General features: G+C 47.0%; 1 non-coding gene and 4 pseudogenes across 1 annotated transcript; all 5 read right to left on the minus strand.

Annotated features, from left to right (window-relative positions):
* Positions 1-5,153: 5,153 nt before the first annotated feature.
* LOC146171240 (U2 spliceosomal RNA) lies at positions 5,154-5,263 on the minus strand (annotated as a pseudogene).
* Positions 5,264-5,642: 379 nt separating this feature from the next.
* On the minus strand, positions 5,643-5,813 carry LOC146171241 (U2 spliceosomal RNA; annotated as a pseudogene).
* Positions 5,814-11,726: 5,913 nt separating this feature from the next.
* On the minus strand, positions 11,727-11,916 carry LOC146171242 (U2 spliceosomal RNA). Its single transcript, XR_014702893.1, has one exon. It is a non-coding gene; the product is annotated as a U2 spliceosomal RNA (small nuclear RNA).
* A 10,410-nt stretch (positions 11,917-22,326) lies between these two features.
* On the minus strand, positions 22,327-22,480 carry LOC146171243 (U2 spliceosomal RNA; annotated as a pseudogene).
* A 379-nt stretch (positions 22,481-22,859) lies between these two features.
* LOC146171244 (U2 spliceosomal RNA) lies at positions 22,860-23,030 on the minus strand (annotated as a pseudogene).
* Positions 23,031-23,306: the final 276 nt, after the last annotated feature.

A 23,306-nucleotide genomic window follows, 5' to 3' on the forward strand; every position in this document is an offset into this window, starting at 1 on the left:
GAACCACTCAAATCTCTCCATCCCAATGCACTAGAAGGGGAAAGGGAAAAAAAAGGGGGGGGGGATGTACATGCATACATGTTATGATCCAACGCGCGTTACATGTGGTCATCAATACAACAATGTCGGCATCGTTAGCCCATTTGGTCTCACAACAAAGAACCGTGTGTGCCAACGCTGCAGAAACCGCGCCTCCCCGTCTAGTTCGAGCCGCTCTGACAGGTATTCCCAGAGCAGGAGGCGCAGGCTCTGCAGCGCCGGGTACATGGCTCGTACTGGCTGCCTGCGTGCTTCCGCCAGGCAGCGGCGCTTCCACAAGACAAAAAGGGTACATGCCACAACTAGCCGCGCGAATGCACCCCGCGGTTGGTTTCTCCGCACCGAAAACATACGGTGTACTAGGTGCCACATAACCTTTGACACCCGACACTCAAAAGCGAAATGATCGCCAATCTCCGGTGCTCCGCACTGCGGGCACTGATTGTTGGGGACAACCCCCCATCGATAGAGGCGATCCCGAGTCGGGAGTACGCCCCACCGCTGTCGCCACTCGAAGTCTTTAACTTGGTCTGGCATTGTGCTTGCGGCCCATGTTCTCCATCTCCTAGAATCGGTTCGCTCCGCCTCTTCTGCGCTGAGGCGAGCACACGCCATGAGGGCGCTTATCTCGGTTGGCGGCACTTCCTCTATGTTTACCTCTGGCAGCTCTACATTAAGCGTTTCCTGGAACCTGGCGGCCGCTTGGTAGAAAGGGTGCGGCGTTTCTGCTCGCGGCCCCAAATGTCTTTGAGGGGTGAAGGCCCTCCTCGCAGTGCTTAGCCAGTACAAGAGTAGGGGCCGTCCTGGGTAATCTGCTTGGTCCAAAAGGCCGACGACAAGCTTGGTCAGCATAGTCCGCGCAACCGTTTGGACGCACGGTACACCGAGGCCTCCTCTACTACGGGGAAGTTGCACAAGATGTCGCGCCACTAGGGCTGTCTGTCCTCCCCAGAGGAAAGTGCCTACAAGGGAGGAGAGTCTCCCTGCCGTGCGCCTTGGCATCACTGCCACTCTTGCCACGTAGAACGCAAAGGCAAGCGCGCTGTTCTTAATTACCGCAATTTTGGCGGCCGTTGACAAGTCAAACCGCGCAGCGTTTGCGAAAACCCTGTTGGCTTTGTCGATACTCAGGGTCCAAGTAGCTGGGGATACTCCTCCTTCTTGAAAGAGTACTCCCAGTACCCTAACAGCTTCTACCAAGGGGATCGGTTCTGGTAGTGCCTCTTGGAAGCTGCCAAAGCGGAGAGCGTGACTTTTTCCTACATTCAGTTTTGCTCCCGAGAGCGATGCATATTCTCTAAAGACTGTCATGAACCTCTGCAGGCTTTGTCCATCACGCACAAACAGGGAGATATCATCGGCGTACGCCATTATCTTCACCTCGTCTTGTCCTATCCCCGGAAAGCCGCGGATGCGACGCTCGCTGACGACGCGCCGCAGCAGTGGGTCCAGTGACAGGACAAACAGTGCTGGAGACAATGGGCAACCCTGCCGCACTCCTCGGGTTACCGCAAAATTGGGGAGCAACTCCCCGTTCAATAACATGTCACACGACACATCTTCATACAGAAGCTTTATGATCCCTATGACTTCTTCTGGGATCCCATAGGACCTTAAAACTTGATATAAATATGGGTGTTCGACCCTGTCGAAGGCCTTAGCCTGATCCAGTGAAACGAACACTCCGCTCACTCTTTTCTCCTGTGCATATGCGAAAACGTCCCGGGTGAACGTGAGCGCTGCAAATACGGAGCGTCCCGGTACCGCCGACGATTGATAGGGGCAGATTAAATCTGCCAAAAAGGGCCGGAGGCGCTTGGCAAGCAGAGAAGTAACCAACTTGTAATCACTATTTAATAACGTTATTGGTCGCCATGCCTCTGGAGATGACGGCGATGCTCCTTCTTTGGGGATCAAAATTATGCGTCCTGCTGAGAAGGATGCAGGTTTCCGTCCATCCCTGATGACCATGTTGACCAAGGTAGTTATCAGGCCGCCAAGAACATCAAAGAATTGCCAGTAGAAGGCCGCCATAATGCCGTCCGGACCGGGCGCGGATGAGTGTGTCATGTCTCTTAAGGCTTCCAACACTTCTGTGCGTGACGCTGGGGCACTAAGTGCCGCACCCTCGGCTTCGGGCAGAGCTGGTAAGTCGTCACAGAAGGAGGCAATATCTGTCTCTCCATCAGCTTCGTTTCGGGAGGCCGACGTAAATCGCGCGGCAAAGTGTTCTCGAAAGACTTGCGCGATCACAGCCGGATCCTCCAAAATTGTGCCCTCGCCCATGTCCACACTCTCCACCCGTTCTGTCCGGCCATCGTGCCTGCGCGTGCTTCGACTGTGCATCAAATCCGCCGTGCACTCGGCTGTGGGCGGCGCATCCCTGCTTTGTGTATCCTGGTACCCATCTTGCAGGATGCGGTGATATCTTATCCTCAAGATATCCAGGTATTCTCGCATGGCGAACGATAACTCGTCGGCCCTTTGAATTATCTTCATCCTTCTTAGTACATCGTTCAGCGCAGCGGTACGCCGTGCACTTTTCTTCTTTCCTGCCCGAACAAGAATTGCCCGCCATTCGGTCTTGAGGTTGTCCCACCCCTCGGGTGACAGCTGGTTAATGTCAGCAATAGAGTTCGACACCTCCGCCCGAATGTCGCTGACACTCTTGCCATCCAGCATTAACGATGCGTCCATACGCCACAGATTCGGGCGCGTCGGGCGGCCTGCTGAACATTTCAATGTGGCCATGACAGGTACATGATCACTAAACTTTGCCATATCTTGCGGGAGATTTAGCACCTCGCAGGAGACCAGGAGGGGCATCAAACAGGGAGGGACGTAGACTCTATCTATACGGCTAGAGCTACGTGTGCTCGTGCGAGTGGCCATAAATTCATCTCCATGTAGCACCACCCACGCATCCGAGAGGTGGACCTGGCGCACGAGTTTCCGTAGCTCTTTTGCGTGGTAGCAGGATGAGCCCTGCCCTGGTCCTCTAAGGTCTCGCTCCGAATCTAGGACACAGTTAAAATCTCCCAACAAAACATGAGGGGTGGAATCCAGAAAGAAGGGCGCAATGGATTTGAAGAAGTCATTGGTGAGTGCCCTTGTAACTGGAGCATACACGTTCACGAAACGAGTCTTCCGCCCTTCTAAGAACAAATCCACCGCAATAACCCGCCCGTCAGGACCGTATGTGCAATGCGCTCCATTGCGAAACGCGGGAGATATGAAAATAACCCCTACGCCACAGCACCGTGAGTCTGTTAGCGAAAAAAAAGCATCAACATGAAAGCGAGAACGAAAAGATAGTACATCGGATGGAGTGCGTAAATTGCACTCTTGCAAAAATAAGACATCAATTTGGTGTAGTCGCGCAAAATGAATAATTTCGCGCTGCTTGTCAGGGTTGCGAAACCCTCTAACGTTAAAGGTAACAAACTTAAAAGAAGCCATGACAAATAAATGGAATGAACTCAAATAACACAGCAAACTGAGAAACTATAGAACAAACAAACGATGCAGACAGACTCACAGCACGGTGCAGCACGGTGCACGGTCCCTTGATGGCGCCTTGGAATGGACGCCGGGACCACTGAAGGTCAAAGGGAAGGGATGTGGACCGTTACGGCCCTGTCGCTCTTCTGCTGGCGCCATGTTGCTTAGTTCTCTGGCGGCCTGGTGTCCATTTCATCTGCCTCGTTGCCGTCCACCTTCTTGGGCTTTTTCTTCGGCGCCGAACCGCACGGGCCCGATCCGCTGTCCGAAGAAAGAGTCCGCTTTACCAGGTCCTCGTCTGCACAGGACGTCTTCCGCATTGGCCGCAGCGAAGAGTCCCCACTATTTGGTCGCTGGGGCATTGCGGCTGCCAATGAACCAGGAACAGGCCGTTCTTCACTCCTGGCTCTCCCTGGTTCCACCTGCAATTTAATAGGTGTATGCAGCGGAGAATCTTCTGTTAAGGACTCGGACAATTCCCTGGAGGTCTTAGATGGTGTCCGTTGTGCAGCGGTAAGATCCTGCTCAAACAAAGCCTCCTCCAAGGATGGAAGCTCCGGTAAGTGGGACCCTTCCTCGTCATCAGAATCCAGGTTGGCGGCGGCTCCTTGCTCATCCGCAGCAATGGTGATCGTCGAGGATCTATCGTCGTCAGGTTCGAAGTCTCGGGACTCGTGGCCACCGTCCGATGGTTCCTGTAGAGACACAGCAGCACCGCTTGGCCCTTCACGGTGAGCGGCAGCAGCCGCTGCTACAGCCGTAGCATAGGTACGTGGCAGGACACAATCCGATGTGGCATGTGCCCCACTACAGCGCTTGCAACCAGTATTACAAGTCTCTGTGCTGTGTCCGTATGCTGAGCAGCGTCCGCACTTGGTTGCTTGGCAGGCAGCACCCATGTGGCCTTCCCCTCCGCACCGCGAGCATACCCTCTTCATGCCGCGGTATTCGAGCATAACTCGATAGCCCGCGACAGAGAGAAAATTCGGTGGGGCTCGTACCATGTCCAGTTTAACGAGGCGGCACCCATTTCGTACATGGCTTTTCCCTTTGAAGCCGGGCTCCGTGATGGCTCGCACCTTTCCATACGGTGTCAATGCTGTAGTCAGGGCATCGTCGCTGACACATGGCGGCAGCCTAAAAACAGTAACAAAAACCACTGGAGCAGCAAGCTGCACCAGCGGCACATGATGACTGCCGACGAGCACAGTGCCCGCGGCAACAACTTTGGTGGCTTGTGCCATTGAAGAAACAGCAGCCAGGAACTTGGTTCCGCCGAGGTGCTGCAAGTACTGCAGCCCCCCGACACCGACGACACCCTCGAGGGCATCAATGATGTCGTCTGCCGGAGCGGGCTCCGGCAACTGGAAGGTGAAGCACTGGGCCTTTGAGGGCCGAGTGCTCGGAGGTGGATGGTCCATCACTGCAGGACCAGGGCGCCAGGCAGGAAACCCGGCCGAGGACTGCAGGCCGCGGGCAGCAGGACCTCAGGAGGGGGGGGTTCCGCCAGGTGGAGGGGCCCAGGACACCAGGCAGCAGGCCAGGCACCAGGGCACGACGCTGAGCAGCAGGACCCCGCCGAACCAGGAGGCAGCACACCAGGCCACCAGCCGCAGGAGCCCCAGACGCCAGGCAGCAGGCCAGGCACCAGGGCAGCAGGACCACCTGAGAGAAACTACACAGATACTACACTTTGATCTTAGCCAAAAGGCCGAGAAGCGATAAATTGACAAGGAACTGCAGTTCGATCCCATCAAAAATGTATGCCCAAGTGGTGCCACTTATCGGTTGTTGCAGAAACAGCGTCGGTCCACCGTTTTTTGTTTGTAGCACTTGAGCTATGGTTTACCAAATCTCGACACATCCCTTGAAGGGGATTCTTAATCAAACCATTCTTTATTGCCTCAAATAATGGACTCACATGCAATGACATGCGGAAAAAGTAACCCAAGGTGTCACTGCATGCACGAGGCGCCCAACAATGCAATAAGACAGGCATTGAGAGGATTGCTGTGTTAGGCACATGGATAGCAGTGAGCTCGAATGAAAAAAGTTAGTTGGCCTCATCTTTGAGTTGTGATTGTCCTCCCCCAAAAACCGTGAGTCGCTTAGCTAGTCCCGGAAGTAGTGCAGTACCGGGTAGACCCGTGGCAGAGGTACAGCAAGCCCAGAATGCTCTGCCGCATTACAAAAAATAGTATAATATCAGGGTTACAAATTACAACTGGCAACTGATATCAAGCTGTTAAAACAGTGTTTTCCAGAAATGTTTTGTACATTTGCAAGCAATGCTTTATTGCAGATACCTACTGCTATTAAGGCAAAAGCCTTTATTGCCTCATAGTTGTCGTTAGCAAAAGTGTCACATTTTTGCCACAGCACTTATTGGTCGCGAAGGGAAGACGTCGTGGAGGTGTCGACCAATCACAGAGCAACACCACAGTATGTGCAAATGCATAGCTTATATGTCCATATGTCAATCAATGAGCAGTTACTAATTAAAAAGGAAATAAATAAGTAAATAATTATTTATATGCTATGTCCTGGTTATTGCACTAATTACTCAATATTGGCTAGGTAAACAATTATTACTAATTATTTACAGTTGCGAAAATATAATTACTAATTATTACCACACTGTAAAACCAACCACATTGGCTAGATAAACAATTATTACTAATTATTTATAGTTGCATAGTATACTTACTAATTATTACCACACTCTGTAAAACCAACCACATTGGCTACATAAACAATTATTAATAATTATTTACAGTTGCGTAAATAATTACTACACTCTGTAAAACCAACCACATTGGCTAGGTAAACAATTATTACTAATTATTTACAGTTACGTAAATATAATTACTAATTATTACCACACTGTAAAACCAACCACAATGGCTAGGTAAACTTTTAATACTAATTATTTACATTTGCGTAAATATAATTACCAATTACTTCCACACTGTAAAACCAACCACAATGGCTAGGTAAACTATTATTACTAATTATTTACAGTTGCGAAAATATAATTACTAATTATTACCACACTGTAAAACCAACCACATTGGCTAGATAAACAATTATTACTAATTATTTATAGTTGCATAGTATACTTACTAATTATTACCACACTCTGTAAAACCAACCACATTGGCTACATAAACAATTATTAATAATTATTTACAGTTGCGTAAATAATTATTACTAATTATTGACAGTTGCGTGAATATAATTACTAATTATAACCACACTCTGTAAAACCAACCACAATTGCTAGGTAAACTATTATTACTAATTATTTACAGTTGCGTAAATATAATTACTAATTATTACCACACTGTAAAACCAACCACAATGGCTAGGTAAACTTTTATTACTAATTATTTATAGTTGCATAGTATACTTACTAATTATTACCACACTCTGTAAAACCAACCACATTGGCTACATAAACAATTATTAATAATTATTTACAGTTGCGTAAATAATTACTACACTTTGTAAAACCAACCACATTGGCTAGGTAAACAATTATTACTAATTATTTACAGTTGCGTAAATATAATTACTAATTATTACCACACTGTAAAACCAACCACAATGGCTAGGTAAACTTTTAATACTAATTATTTACATTTGCGTAAATATAATTACCAATTACTTCCACACTCTGCAAAACCAACCACAATGGCTAGGTAAACTATTATTACTAATTATTTACAGTTGCGAAAATATAATTACTAATTATTACCACACTGTAAAACCAACCACATTGGCTAGATAAACAATTATTACTAATTATTTATAGTTGCATAGTGTACTTACTAATTATTACCACACTCTGTAAAACCAACCACATTGGCTACATAAACAATTATTAATAATTATTTACAGTCGTAAATAATTACTACACTCTTTAAAACCAACCACATTGGCTAGGTAAACAATTATTACTAATTATTGACAGTTGCGTGAATATAATTACTAATTATAACCACACTCTGTAAAACCAACCACAATTGCTAGGTAAACTGTTATTACTAATTATTTACAGTTGCGTAAATATAATTACTAATTATTACCACACTGTAAAACCAACCACAATGGCTAGGTAAACTTTTAATACTAATTATTTACATTTGCGTAAATATAATTACCAATTACTTCCACACTGTAAAACCAACCACAATGGCTAGGTAAACTATTATTACTAATTATTTACAGTTGCGAAAATATAATTACTAATTATTACCACACTGTAAAACCAACCACATTGGCTAGATAAACAATTATTACTAATTATTTATAGTTGCATAGTATACTTACTAATTATTACCACACTCTGTAAAACCAACCACATTGGCTACATAAACAATTATTAATAATTATTTACAGTTGCGTAAATAATTATTACTAATTATTGACAGTTGCGTGAATATAATTACTAATTATAACCACACTCTGTAAAACCAACCACAATTGCTAGGTAAACTATTATTACTAATTATTTACAGTTGCGTAAATATAATTACTAATTATTACCACACTGTAAAACCAACCACAATGGCTAGGTAAACTTTTATTACTAATTATTTATAGTTGCATAGTATACTTACTAATTATTACCACACTCTGTAAAACCAACCACATTGGCTACATAAACAATTATTAATAATTATTTACAGTTGCGTAAATAATTACTACACTCTGTAAAACCAACCACATTGGCTAGGTAAACAATTATTACTAATTATTTACAGTTGCGTAAATATAATTACTAATTATTACCACACTGTAAAACCAACCACAATGGCTAGGTAAACTTTTAATACTAATTATTTACATTTGCGTAAATATAATTACCAATTACTTCCACACTCTGCAAAACCAACCACAATGGCTAGGTAAACTATTATTACTAATTATTTACAGTTGCGAAAATATAATTACTAATTATTACCACACTGTAAAACCAACCACATTGGCTAGATAAACAATTATTACTAATTATTTATAGTTGCATAGTGTACTTACTAATTATTACCACACTCTGTAAAACCAACCACATTGGCTACATAAACAATTATTAATAATTATTTACAGTTGCGTAAATAATTACTACACTTTGTAAAACCAACCACATTGGCTAGGTAAACAATTATTACTAATTATTTACAGTTGCGTAAATATAATTACTAATTATTACCACACTGTAAAACCAACCACAATGGCTAGGTAAACTTTTAATACTAATTATTTACATTTGCGTAAATATAATTACCAATTACTTCCACACTCTGCAAAACCAACCACAATGGCTAGGTAAACTATTATTACTAATTATTTACAGTTGCGAAAATATAATTACTAATTATTACCACACTGTAAAACCAACCACATTGGCTAGATAAACAATTATTACTAATTATTTATAGTTGCATAGTGTACTTACTAATTATTACCACACTCTGTAAAACCAACCACATTGGCTACATAAACAATTATTAATAATTATTTACAGTCGTAAATAATTACTACACTCTTTAAAACCAACCACATTGGCTAGGTAAACAATTATTACTAATTATTGACAGTTGCGTGAATATAATTACTAATTATAACCACACTCTGTAAAACCAACCACAATTGCTAGGTAAACTGTTATTACTAATTATTTACAGTTGCGTAAATATAATTACTAATTATTACCACACTGTAAAACCAACCACAATGGCTAGGTAAACTTTTAATACTAATTATTTACATTTGCGTAAATATAATTACCAATTACTTCCACACTGTAAAACCAACCACAATGGCTAGGTAAACTATTATTACTAATTATTTACAGTTGCGAAAATATAATTACTAATTATTACCACACTGTAAAACCAACCACATTGGCTAGATAAACAATTATTACTAATTATTTATAGTTGCATAGTATACTTACTAATTATTACCACACTCTGTAAAACCAACCACATTGGCTACATAAACAATTATTAATAATTATTTACAGTTGCGTAAATAATTATTACTAATTATTGACAGTTGCGTGAATATAATTACTAATTATAACCACACTCTGTAAAACCAACCACAATTGCTAGGTAAACTATTATTACTAATTATTTACAGTTGCGTAAATATAATTACTAATTATTACCACACTGTAAAACCAACCACAATGGCTAGGTAAACTTTTATTACTAATTATTTATAGTTGCATAGTATACTTACTAATTATTACCACACTCTGTAAAACCAACCACATTGGCTACATAAACAATTATTAATAATTATTTACAGTTGCGTAAATAATTACTACACTCTGTAAAACCAACCACATTGGCTAGGTAAACAATTATTACTAATTATTTACAGTTGCGTAAATATAATTACTAATTATTACCACACTGTAAAACCAACCACAATGGCTAGGTAAACTTTTAATACTAATTATTTACATTTGCGTAAATATAATTACCAATTACTTCCACACTCTGCAAAACCAACCACAATGGCTAGGTAAACTATTACTAATTATTTACAGTTGCGAAAATATAATTACTAATTATTACCACACTGTAAAACCAACCACATTGGCTAGATAAACAATTATTACTAATTATTTATAGTTGCATAGTATACTTACTAATTATTACCACACTCTGTAAAACCAACCACATTGGCTACATAAACAATTATTAATAATTATTTACAGTTGCGTAAATAATTACTACACTCTGTAAAACCAACCACATTGGCTAGGTAAACAATTATTACTAATTATTTACAGTTGCGTAAATATAATTACTAATTATTACCACACTGTAAAACCAACCACAATGGCTAGGTAAACTTTTAATACTAATTATTTACATTTGCGTAAATATAATTACCAATTACTTGCACACTCTGCAAAACCAACCACAATGGCTAGGTAAACTATTATTACTAATTATTTACAGTTGCGAAAATATAATTACTAATTATTACCACACTGTAAAACCAACCACATTGGCTAGATAAACAATTATTACTAATTATTTATAGTTGCATAGTGTACTTACTAATTATTACCACACTCTGTAAAACCAACCACATTGGCTACATAAACAATTATTAATAATTATTTACAGTCGTAAATAATTACTACACTCTTTAAAACCAACCATATTGGCTAGGTAAACAATTATTACTAATTATTGACAGTTGCGTGAATATAATTACTAATTATAACCACACTCTGTAAAACCAACCACAATTGCTAGGTAAACTGTTATTACTAATTATTTACAGTTGCGTAAATATAATTACTAATTATTACCACACTGTAAAACCAACCACAATGGCTAGGTAAACTTTTAATACTAATTATTTACATTTGCGTAAATATAATTACCAATTACTTCCACACTGTAAAACCAACCACAATGGCTAGGTAAACTATTATTACTAATTATTTACAGTTGCGAAAATATAATTACTAATTATTACCACACTGTAAAACCAACCACATTGGCTAGATAAACAATTATTACTAATTATTTATAGTTGCATAGTATACTTACTAATTATTACCACACTCTGTAAAACCAACCACATTGGCTACATAAACAATTATTAATAATTATTTACAGTTGCGTAAATAATTATTACTAATTATTGACAGTTGCGTGAATATAATTACTAATTATAACCACACTCTGTAAAACCAACCACAATTGCTAGGTAAACTATTATTACTAATTATTTACAGTTGCGTAAATATAATTACTAATTATTACCACACTGTAAAACCAACCACAATGGCTAGGTAAACTTTTATTACTAATTATTTATAGTTGCATAGTATACTTACTAATTATTACCACACTCTGTAAAACCAACCACATTGGCTACATAAACAATTATTAATAATTATTTACAGTTGCGTAAATAATTACTACACTCTGTAAAACCAACCACATAACAGTAAAAGTCGGAAAAAAAAGTCGGAAAAAAAAGTCGGAAAAAAAAGTCGGAAAAAAAAGTCGGAAAAAAAAGTCGGAAAAAAAAGTCGGAAAAAAAAGTCGGAAAAAAAAGTCGGAAAAAAAAAGTCCAAAAATTTCTAGAACAAAACAAAGCAGTTTTTCTGTTTTTTTTCAATTGTGCCTTCTCCCCCCAAAAGGGGGAGATGCTGGGCCGGTCCCGGAAGTAGTGCAGTACCGGGTCGACCCGTGGCGGAGTTGGAGCAAGCCCCGAACACTCCGCCGCGCTACAAAAATCAGTTTAATATCATGGGTACAATTAGAACCCGTAACAGATATTAAGCTGTTAAGAACAGATACTATACAAAGAGAAGTTTATTGACTTCCAAACTGATAGAGCACGATACATTGACAATGTGAACCACAATATACGTGCCAATACAATACAGATGTTGTAAGTCACTTTACATTAACAGTCTTATCTTCGTATCCGAGTCTGCTTATCCTTTATACAATTTCAATCAATTGGTACAAAAAAGGGATATACAATAATAATGGGAGAACCACTCAAATCTCTCCATCCCAATGCACTAGAAGGGGAAAGGGAAAAAAAAGGGGGGGGGGATGTACATGCATACATGTTATGATCCAACGCGCGTTACATGTGGTCATCAATACAACAATGTCGGCATCGTTAGCCCATTTGGTCTCACAACAAAGAACCGTGTGTGCCAACGCTGCAGAAACCGCGCCTCCCCGTCTAGTTCGAGCCGCTCTGACAGGTATTCCCAGAGCAGGAGGCGCAGGCTCTGCAGCGCCGGGTACATGGCTCGTACTGGCTGCCTGCGTGCTTCCGCCAGGCAGCGGCGCTTCCACAAGACAAAAAGGGTACATGCCACAACTAGCCGCGCGAATGCACCCCGCGGTTGGTTTCTCCGCACCGAAAACATACGGTGTACTAGGTGCCACATAACCTTTGACACCCGACACTCAAAAGCGAAATGATCGCCAATCTCCGGTGCTCCGCACTGCGGGCACTGATTGTTGGGGACAACCCCCCATCGATAGAGGCGATCCCGAGTCGGGAGTACGCCCCACCGCTGTCGCCACTCGAAGTCTTTAACTTGGTCTGGCATTGTGCTTGCGGCCCATGTTCTCCATCTCCTAGAATCGGTTCGCTCCGCCTCTTCTGCGCTGAGGCGAGCACACGCCATGAGGGCGCTTATCTCGGTTGGCGGCACTTCCTCTATGTTTACCTCTGGCAGCTCTACATTAAGCGTTTCCTGGAACCTGGCGGCCGCTTGGTAGAAAGGGTGCGGCGTTTCTGCTCGCGGCCCCAAATGTCTTTGAGGGGTGAAGGCCCTCCTCGCAGTGCTTAGCCAGTACAAGAGTAGGGGCCGTCCTGGGTAATCTGCTTGGTCCAAAAGGCCGACGACAAGCTTGGTCAGCATAGTCCGCGCAACCGTTTGGACGCACGGTACACCGAGGCCTCCTCTACTACGGGGAAGTTGCACAAGATGTCGCGCCACTAGGGCTGTCTGTCCTCCCCAGAGGAAAGTGCCTACAAGGGAGGAGAGTCTCCCTGCCGTGCGCCTTGGCATCACTGCCACTCTTGCCACGTAGAACGCAAAGGCAAGCGCGCTGTTCTTAATTACCGCAATTTTGGCGGCCGTTGACAAGTCAAACCGCGCAGCGTTTGCGAAAACCCTGTTGGCTTTGTCGATACTCAGGGTCCAAGTAGCTGGGGATACTCCTCCTTCTTGAAAGAGTACTCCCAGTACCCTAACAGCTTCTACCAAGGGGATCGGTTCTGGTAGTGCCTCTTGGAAGCTGCCAAAGCGGAGAGCGTGACTTTTTCCTACATTCAGTTTTGCTCCCGAGAGCGATGCATATTCTCTAAAGACTGTCATGAACCTCTGCAGGCTTTGTCCATCACGCACAAACAGGGAGATATCATCGGCGTACGCCATTATCTTCACCTCGTCTTGTCCTATCCCCGGAAAGCCGCGGATGCGACGCTCGCTGACGACGCGCCGCAGCAGTGGGTCCAGTGACAGGACAAACAGTGCTGGAGACAATGGGCAACCCTGCCGCACTCCTCGGGTTACCGCAAAATTGGGGAGCAACTCCCCGTTCAATAACATGTCACACGACACATCTTCATACAGAAGCTTTATGATCCCTATGACTTCTTCTGGGATCCCATAGGACCTTAAAACTTGATATAAATATGGGTGTTCGACCCTGTCGAAGGCCTTAGCCTGATCCAGTGAAACGAACACTCCGCTCACTCTTTTCTCCTGTGCATATGCGAAAACGTCCCGGGTGAACGTGAGCGCTGCAAATACGGAGCGTCCCGGTACCGCCGACGATTGATAGGGGCAGATTAAATCTGCCAAAAAGGGCCGGAGGCGCTTGGCAAGCAGAGAAGTAACCAACTTGTAATCACTATTTAATAACGTTATTGGTCGCCATGCCTCTGGAGATGACGGCGATGCTCCTTCTTTGGGGATCAAAATTATGCGTCCTGCTGAGAAGGATGCAGGTTTCCGTCCATCCCTGATGACCATGTTGACCAAGGTAGTTATCAGGCCGCCAAGAACATCAAAGAATTGCCAGTAGAAGGCCGCCATAATGCCGTCCGGACCGGGCGCGGATGAGTGTGTCATGTCTCTTAAGGCTTCCAACACTTCTGTGCGTGACGCTGGGGCACTAAGTGCCGCACCCTCGGCTTCGGGCAGAGCTGGTAAGTCGTCACAGAAGGAGGCAATATCTGTCTCTCCATCAGCTTCGTTTCGGGAGGCCGACGTAAATCGCGCGGCAAAGTGTTCTCGAAAGACTTGCGCGATCACAGCCGGATCCTCCAAAATTGTGCCCTCGCCCATGTCCACACTCTCCACCCGTTCTGTCCGGCCATCGTGCCTGCGCGTGCTTCGACTGTGCATCAAATCCGCCGTGCACTCGGCTGTGGGCGGCGCATCCCTGCTTTGTGTATCCTGGTACCCATCTTGCAGGATGCGGTGATATCTTATCCTCAAGATATCCAGGTATTCTCGCATGGCGAACGATAACTCGTCGGCCCTTTGAATTATCTTCATCCTTCTTAGTACATCGTTCAGCGCAGCGGTACGCCGTGCACTTTTCTTCTTTCCTGCCCGAACAAGAATTGCCCGCCATTCGGTCTTGAGGTTGTCCCACCCCTCGGGTGACAGCTGGTTAATGTCAGCAATAGAGTTCGACACCTCCGCCCGAATGTCGCTGACACTCTTGCCATCCAGCATTAACGATGCGTCCATACGCCACAGATTCGGGCGCGTCGGGCGGCCTGCTGAACATTTCAATGTGGCCATGACAGGTACATGATCACTAAACTTTGCCATATCTTGCGGGAGATTTAGCACCTCGCAGGAGACCAGGAGGGGCATCAAACAGGGAGGGACGTAGACTCTATCTATACGGCTAGAGCTACGTGTGCTCGTGCGAGTGGCCATAAATTCATCTCCATGTAGCACCACCCACGCATCCGAGAGGTGGACCTGGCGCACGAGTTTCCGTAGCTCTTTTGCGTGGTAGCAGGATGAGCCCTGCCCTGGTCCTCTAAGGTCTCGCTCCGAATCTAGGACACAGTTAAAATCTCCCAACAAAACATGAGGGGTGGAATCCAGAAAGAAGGGCGCAATGGATTTGAAGAAGTCATTGGTGAGTGCCCTTGTAACTGGAGCATACACGTTCACGAAACGAGTCTTCCGCCCTTCTAAGAACAAATCCACCGCAATAACCCGCCCGTCAGGACCGTATGTGCAATGCGCTCCATTGCGAAACGCGGGAGATATGAAAATAACCCCTACGCCACAGCACCGTGAGTCTGTTAGCGAAAAAAAAGCATCAACATGAAAGCGAGAACGAAAAGATAGTACATCGGATGGAGTGCGTAAATTGCACTCTTGCAAAAATAAGACATCAATTTGGTGTAGTCGCGCAAAATGAATAATTTCGCGCTGCTTGTCAGGGTTGCGAAACCCTCTAACGTTAAAGGTAACAAACTTAAAAGAAGCCATGACAAATAAATGGAATGAACTCAAATAACACAGCAAACTGAGAAACTATAGAACAAACAAACGATGCAGACAGACTCACAGCACGGTGCAGCACGGTGCACGGTCCCTTGATGGCGCCTTGGAATGGACGCCGGGACCACTGAAGGTCAAAGGGAAGGGATGTGGACCGTTACGGCCCTGTCGCTCTTCTGCTGGCGCCATGTTGCTTAGTTCTCTGGCGGCCTGGTGTCCATTTCATCTGCCTCGTTGCCGTCCACCTTCTTGGGCTTTTTCTTCGGCGCCGAACCGCACGGGCCCGATCCGCTGTCCGAAGAAAGAGTCCGCTTTACCAGGTCCTCGTCTGCACAGGACGTCTTCCGCATTGGCCGCAGCGAAGAGTCCCCACTATTTGGTCGCTGGGGCATTGCGGCTGCCAATGAACCAGGAACAGGCCGTTCTTCACTCCTGGCTCTCCCTGGTTCCACCTGCAATTTAATAGGTGTATGCAGCGGAGAATCTTCTGTTAAGGACTCGGACAATTCCCTGGAGGTCTTAGATGGTGTCCGTTGTGCAGCGGTAAGATCCTGCTCAAACAAAGCCTCCTCCAAGGATGGAAGCTCCGGTAAGTGGGACCCTTCCTCGTCATCAGAATCCAGGTTGGCGGCGGCTCCTTGCTCATCCGCAGCAATGGTGATCGTCGAGGATCTATCGTCGTCAGGTTCGAAGTCTCGGGACTCGTGGCCACCGTCCGATGGTTCCTGTAGAGACACAGCAGCACCGCTTGGCCCTTCACGGTGAGCGGCAGCAGCCGCTGCTACAGCCGTAGCATAGGTACGTGGCAGGACACAATCCGATGTGGCATGTGCCCCACTACAGCGCTTGCAACCAGTATTACAAGTCTCTGTGCTGTGTCCGTATGCTGAGCAGCGTCCGCACTTGGTTGCTTGGCAGGCAGCACCCATGTGGCCTTCCCCTCCGCACCGCGAGCATACCCTCTTCATGCCGCGGTATTCGAGCATAACTCGATAGCCCGCGACAGAGAGAAAATTCGGTGGGGCTCGTACCATGTCCAGTTTAACGAGGCGGCACCCATTTCGTACATGGCTTTTCCCTTTGAAGCCGGGCTCCGTGATGGCTCGCACCTTTCCATACGGTGTCAATGCTGTAGTCAGGGCATCGTCGCTGACACATGGCGGCAGCCTAAAAACAGTAACAAAAACCACTGGAGCAGCAAGCTGCACCAGCGGCACATGATGACTGCCGACGAGCACAGTGCCCGCGGCAACAACTTTGGTGGCTTGTGCCATTGAAGAAACAGCAGCCAGGAACTTGGTTCCGCCGAGGTGCTGCAAGTACTGCAGCCCCCCGACACCGACGACACCCTCGAGGGCATCAATGATGTCGTCTGCCGGAGCGGGCTCCGGCAACTGGAAGGTGAAGCACTGGGCCTTTGAGGGCCGAGTGCTCGGAGGTGGATGGTCCATCACTGCAGGACCAGGGCGCCAGGCAGGAAACCCGGCCGAGGACTGCAGGCCGCGGGCAGCAGGACCTCAGGAGGGGGGGGTTCCGCCAGGTGGAGGGGCCCAGGACACCAGGCAGCAGGCCAGGCACCAGGGCACGACGCTGAGCAGCAGGACCCCGCCGAACCAGGAGGCAGCACACCAGGCCACCAGCCGCAGGAGCCCCAGACGCCAGGCAGCAGGCCAGGCACCAGGACCACCTGAGAGAAACTACACAGAGTGTTTTTCAGAAATGTTTTGTACATTTCCTAGCAGTTTTATTGCAGACACCTACTGTTGTTGTTCATTCCTTTTTAGGGGAAATCTCATCTGTAAAGTTTTATTCCTGGTGTGGGGTGAGTGTATTGTTGTGCGTGTAGGAAGTCTTTCTAACTCGAGCTGCTGAAGTCCACCGAAGTGCGAGCCCTTCAATTTGCAGCTACGTGTTTAGCATAGACTTCACGAGAAGCTGCGATGGTATCGCTCACCGCCAGCTTCTTGAAGAGACGCATGTAGCGTTTGCTACAGAGGCGCCTCATCACTTTGTCATTGTTGGGGTCCCAGGAGCCCAGGGCCCCAACAACGACTGCCTCGATGCTGACCCGCTGGAATTTCCGGAGCAGGTATTGGCGAACGGGTTCGTACTTGGCGATCTTACTCTCCCGTGCAGCATCGAAGGCGGTTTTGCGATTGTCAAAGGGACATGTGACATCGATGACAATCGCTGTTTCCCCGCGCGCCAGAACAAGATCTGGGCGGAGGTTCGTGTCACCCACGGGCCGGTTCTCATGGGTGACGGTGAATCGCTTCTCAGCGGCTGTCTTCAGCCGGTCGACGATCCTGTTGTGTCGGCTGGTGTAGGCGACGCTCTGGCGCATGCAGTGGCAGAGAACATGCGGGAGGGATTCCTTGTCTTGCCCGCATCTCCGACACCGCTGGTCAGCAGCGACATCCCACGGCCTGGCTCCGTTGAGGGGCAGCAGGTTCAGCCTCGCACGGTGCACGAAGCGCCAATCGCAGAAGCGAGTGAAGCGCCCCGTCCTCATGAAGTGGGAACTGCTACGGTCGGCTGCTACGCACTCCATCACTTTCCCCTGGTTAGGCTTTTCGTGGAGATTGTGATCTCGTGCGCGCATAGCGATGCTCCGAAGTGTCCTCACCACTTTCGTGCGCTGCTTCTGCGTGACGGTCACGTCGGCGCGAGTGATGCTGGGGCCCCCCTCTTGCATCTCCCACGTGACCGCCAGGCGCCGGGAAGCTTTGCGAGCCTCCGTCCATACAGACTGAAGCTGCGTTGCCCTAGCTCGGAAGTCTCCCTCCGTCTCCCCTGTCAGGTAGGCAGCGATGTCCTCATCCGTGGCTGGTCGGCGTAGTCTCTTCGTCGTGATGGCAGTAACGGCATGCAGCGCTAGATCTCGCACCTCTAGATCAAGAGAGGAGAGGAGCTTAAATGCATTGTCAATGCGGCAGATGTCGCTCAGCTCCGCTGCGAGGGGGATGCCGACCGAGCCCGATGCTGCACTGCCGTAGAGGTATTCATTGGCTGCGGTTCCTGGAAGATAAAGGGATTTTTTGATTAGTGGCCGCAGTGCATCGTCGAGGCGTGCCCACTCTGACTTGCCCAACACACCGCACCGCATGGAGAAATTGAGCGCTGGATATACAAATGTTTTCACAGCGTCCAATCTCTGCCAAGGGGCGAGCATTGAGCTAAGCAGGCGGCGGCCGGTGTTGATGGCCTGGTCCACAGTAGCTCTGTCCGGGAAGACGTTGAACCCTACAGGGCGGCCCAGGAACGTCTGGCTTTCAAAATCCTGGATAATTGGGATCTCAGCTCCTGCAATAAAGAAAGGGGTCAGTCTTGTACCAACCGGTGTTTTGCCGCTCAGATGAAGAGTGCGGCACTTCGCTGGGTTAAGCTGTAATCCCAGCCTAGAAGAAAGGGATTCAACAGTATTAATGCGGGCTTGAAGCATCTCCGGGTCATTGGCCAGGGGGGTGAGGTCATCGGCGTAGGCCAGGATGTTGTGCTGCCTCTCGCCTCCCTGCACAGCACGCAAAACAGGGTCAATGACAAAATTAAACAATAGCCCGCTCAGTGGGCATCCCTGTCGAATCCCTGCAGAAATAGCGATCGGCCGTGTTGACCCTTCTTGTCCTACGATGGTGGTGGTGTTGTCCCTGTAGAGGTCAGCGACGATCGAACAGAAGTCGCTGCCGGCGCCTGCTCCACGTAGTGCGTCGATGAGGGCATTGTGGGCGACAGATCCAAAGGCGTTGCTGAAGTCAAGGAACGCCACGCACAGCTCCCCACCGCCACCCCTCGCTGCGTCAAGGCGCTCCTGCAGCACGAAGTTGTGCTCAAACACACCATCGTGCGGCAGGAACCCCTTTTGACAACGAGAGAGCAGCTCGTGTTCAGCGATCCATCGCTGCAGCCGAGTGGCGAGACACCCAGCATACAGCTTTGAAATCGTCGACCCGAGTGCGATGGGGCGCCAGTTCGTGACGTCCTCCACAGGTCCCTTCTTGTGGATGAGGATGGTCCGGGACTCCTTCCATGCTGGGGGCACTCTCTTGAACTTGAGGCAGGCGTTGAATACTGCTGTCAGGAAGGCTGCTTCAGGGTCTGTCGTCTTCCAGTGCTGGTAGGTGATTCGGTCGTTGCCGGGCGCGGTGTTCTCACATTTCCTCAGCTTCGTCAGGACCTCCTCTTCGGTGAACTTGTCTAGAGGGAATTCCGTGAGGTCGCTGCTCTTGGCCTTGTTGAGAAGAAGGCTGGTGTCCACCTCCTTGGGGCCCCACGTTGCAGTGAAGTGGTCCTCGAGATCCTGTAAAGGAACCGTGCACATAGGCGACTCGCCGTCCACAATCAGGCGTACTGCTCGGCGGCGATTCCTGCGGTAAAGAGACTGGATCTGCTGAGCGTTGTCGGGGTTGGTCGGACGGCGCGGCTTACCTCCGGCCGGAGCCTTCGGCAGCTTTACCGCCTTTCCAACCTCGGTGATGGCCTCCTCCAAGATGGAAAGAAAACCATCCCAACCCTCAGCAGACGCAGGCTCACGCAGCAAACACCGGAGGCGCCTGGTGTGGTCGACGAGTATGCCCTCGCACTCCAGTTCATCAGAAAGAGAATCAGTTAGTGCTCCCTGGGTGGCAGTTGCGTCATGGTGCCCGCCGCCGTCGTCGTCTTGAAGCTGCGATGTATTGCTTTCCTCGCTGATTGTTGACAGGTGAGCCTGTTGTCCGTCGCCTACCTGCAAGGAAGGAGAATCTTGTGAATTCTCCATCTCCCTGCTGCTGTTGGGTGTGCTGCTGGCAGGCACGGGAATTCCCTGGTCATCCTGCTGGGATGGGGAGGTGGGAAAAATTAGTGCTGGTGTTGCTGCTCTCGTGGTGCTGCTCTCTGGAGGAGGAGAGATGGGGGTTAGCGTTCGTGGCTCTTCCTGGCCCGCTTCCTCCACATTGGTGTCTTGTTGAGGCGTTGCTGGTGGTGTCCTTGCGTCTTGGCTGATGTCCTCTTCTTGTGGGGGCTCTAGATCCGGTGGTCTGGCGTCCCGGGATGGTGTCCTTCTTAGTCTTCTCGTCGCCGCTAACGGTGGCACGGGACGAGGCGGTAATCCCTGCATGGCAGTCTGTTTGCGGTGCCACATGTGATGATTTTCCAGCCCTCTTTTCGATGGAAAAGAGAGCTGGCAATCACCGCACTTGTGGCTGTGCAAGTCAGTGCTGGCCACCTCGAGCTTCTCTCCAGTAAGACAGGGATGCGCTTTTGGCCGAGGACCGACCTCTCTGTGGCAGAGAGTGCAAAAATGCGTGACCTGGCTTATGCGCACCCCATGCTCACTTTCAAGATGCCGAGTCAGGGACTGCCGCCTGGACGTCCACAATACCGGGGAGTACGCGGTAGCGCATCCCTCTTCCGTACATCGGAACGTCCTCGCCAGCGGAAAGAACAGCGTAAGGCTGTTCCCATCACGGCGAGGTTGCGATCCGGGCTGTGGCGGTTCTTCATTGTTGGCCGGGCTTGGACTGGTAGACGGCGATCGGACTGGGATGCGGCTTCTGCTGGCGGTGAAGGCGCTGCTTGTCGGAGGCGATGACATCACTTCTAGCAGCGGCGGTCGTCTGGAAGAAATGGCGGGGTGTATCCGCGCGACATACTGCGATAATGGATTTCCTTCCGCAGAAGAGGTCAGCGCTGCAGCTCCCACGGGGAAAAAGACTATCCAGAAAGAACAACTAACATACACTAATAATGAGACTGAAAAACCAAAGTGCGCACAGAAAAAAAAAAAAAAAGAGAGAGAATGCTCAACACCAAAAAAAAAAAAAAAAAAACAATATGAGAGCCCTCACCAAGCTCGTAGCAAAGCAAAACAAAAGATGGAGCTGAACAGGAGAGAAACACCAGTAAACACCACACACAAATCACCCTCAACACAATACAAGTGAAAAAGAGCAACGCAGCAACTAATAAAAATCGTCACTCAATTACCAGGCAAACGCGGCAAAGAGCCCTCACCAAGCTCAAAAAAAAAAAAAAAAAAAGTTTAACGGGAGCGAAACATGGGAAACACCACACTTGACTGGAAAACGGCTCTTGTCAATGAAATCACATTGCAGGAACCCAATAAATCAGCACCTCAACTAAAATAAAAGGGCACACATGCAAAGAATTCGCACTAAGCTCTCAAAAAAAAAAGAAAAAAAAAAACTGGTGGCAATGCAACAAAAAGTAATAAAATAATAATAATTAAAGGCACAACCGGCGAGAAACAGCGGCAGATACTACATGAACAAACCAACAAGGATGGCAAAGAATTTGAACACAAACAAAAAAGTAAAAAAAAAAAAAAAACTAGCAAAGACGTAAAAAGAAAAAAAAAGTTTAAGGGCAGAAAGCACTACATGAATAAACCGATTGCAAAGAATGTGAGCACAAACAGAACGGAGAGGTTAAAGAACAAGCAAAAAAAAAAAAGGAAAACTAGAAGGACAAAAAAAAAAAAAAAAACTAGCAAATTAAGAAAAAAGAACACTTGAAGGACAAAAAACACTGCCAGATACTACATAAACAAGCCAACAATGGGGATAGGAAACACTAAATGAACTAGTAAAAAAAAGAGAGCTCTCACCAAGCTCTCACAGCAACCGGGAATCCAGGGACAGCAGGGGTTCCAAGAACAGCAGGTCCGGATGGTCCATGAGTCCAGGGGTCCAGGGTCAGCAGGGGGGTCCAGGGTCAGCAGGGGGTCCAGGAACAGCAGGGGGTCCAGGGGTCCAGGATACTACTACACTTTGATCTTAGCCAAAAGGCCGATACTACACTTTGATCTTAGCCAAAAGGCCGAGAAGCGAGATACACAGCGATATACACAGATACTACACTTTGATCTTAGCCAAAAGGCCGAGAAGCGATAAATTGACAAGGAACTGCAGTTCGATCCCATCAAAAATGTATGCCCAAGTGGTGCCACTTATCGGTTGTTGCAGAAACAGCGTCGGTCCACCGTTTTTTGTTTGTAGCACTTGAGCTATGGTTTACCAAATCTCGACACATCCCTTGAAGGGGATTCTTAATCAAACCATTCTTTATTGCCTCAAATAATGGACTCACATGCAATGACATGCGGAAAAAGTAACCCAAGGTGTCACTGCATGCACGAGGCGCCCAACAATGCAATAAGACAGGCATTGAGAGGATTGCTGTGTTAGGCACATGGATAGCAGTGAGCTCGAATGAAAAAAGTTAGTTGGCCTCATCTTTGAGTTGTGATTGTCCTCCCCCAAAAACCGTGAGTCGCTTAGCTAGTCCCGGAAGTAGTGCAGTACCGGGTAGACCCGTGGCAGAGGTACAGCAAGCCCAGAATGCTCTGCCGCATTACAAAAAATAGTATAATATCAGGGTTACAAATTACAACTGGCAACTGATATCAAGCTGTTAAAACAGTGTTTTCCAGAAATGTTTTGTACATTTGCAAGCAATGCTTTATTGCAGATACCTACTGCTATTAAGGCAAAAGCCTTTATTGCCTCATAGTTGTCGTTAGCAAAAGTGTCACATTTTTGCCACAGCACTTATTGGTCGCGAAGGGAAGACGTCGTGGAGGTGTCGACCAATCACAGAGCAACACCACAGTATGTGCAAATGCATAGCTTATATGTCCATATGTCAATCAATGAGCAGTTACTAATTAAAAAGGAAATAAATAAGTAAATAATTATTTATATGCTATGTCCTGGTT

This window comes from Amblyomma maculatum, unplaced genomic scaffold (genome assembly GCF_055883805.1).
Source record: "Amblyomma maculatum isolate TAMU_Amacu unplaced genomic scaffold, ASM5588380v1 scaffold_23, whole genome shotgun sequence".
NCBI lineage: Eukaryota > Metazoa > Arthropoda > Arachnida > Ixodida > Ixodidae > Amblyomma > Amblyomma maculatum.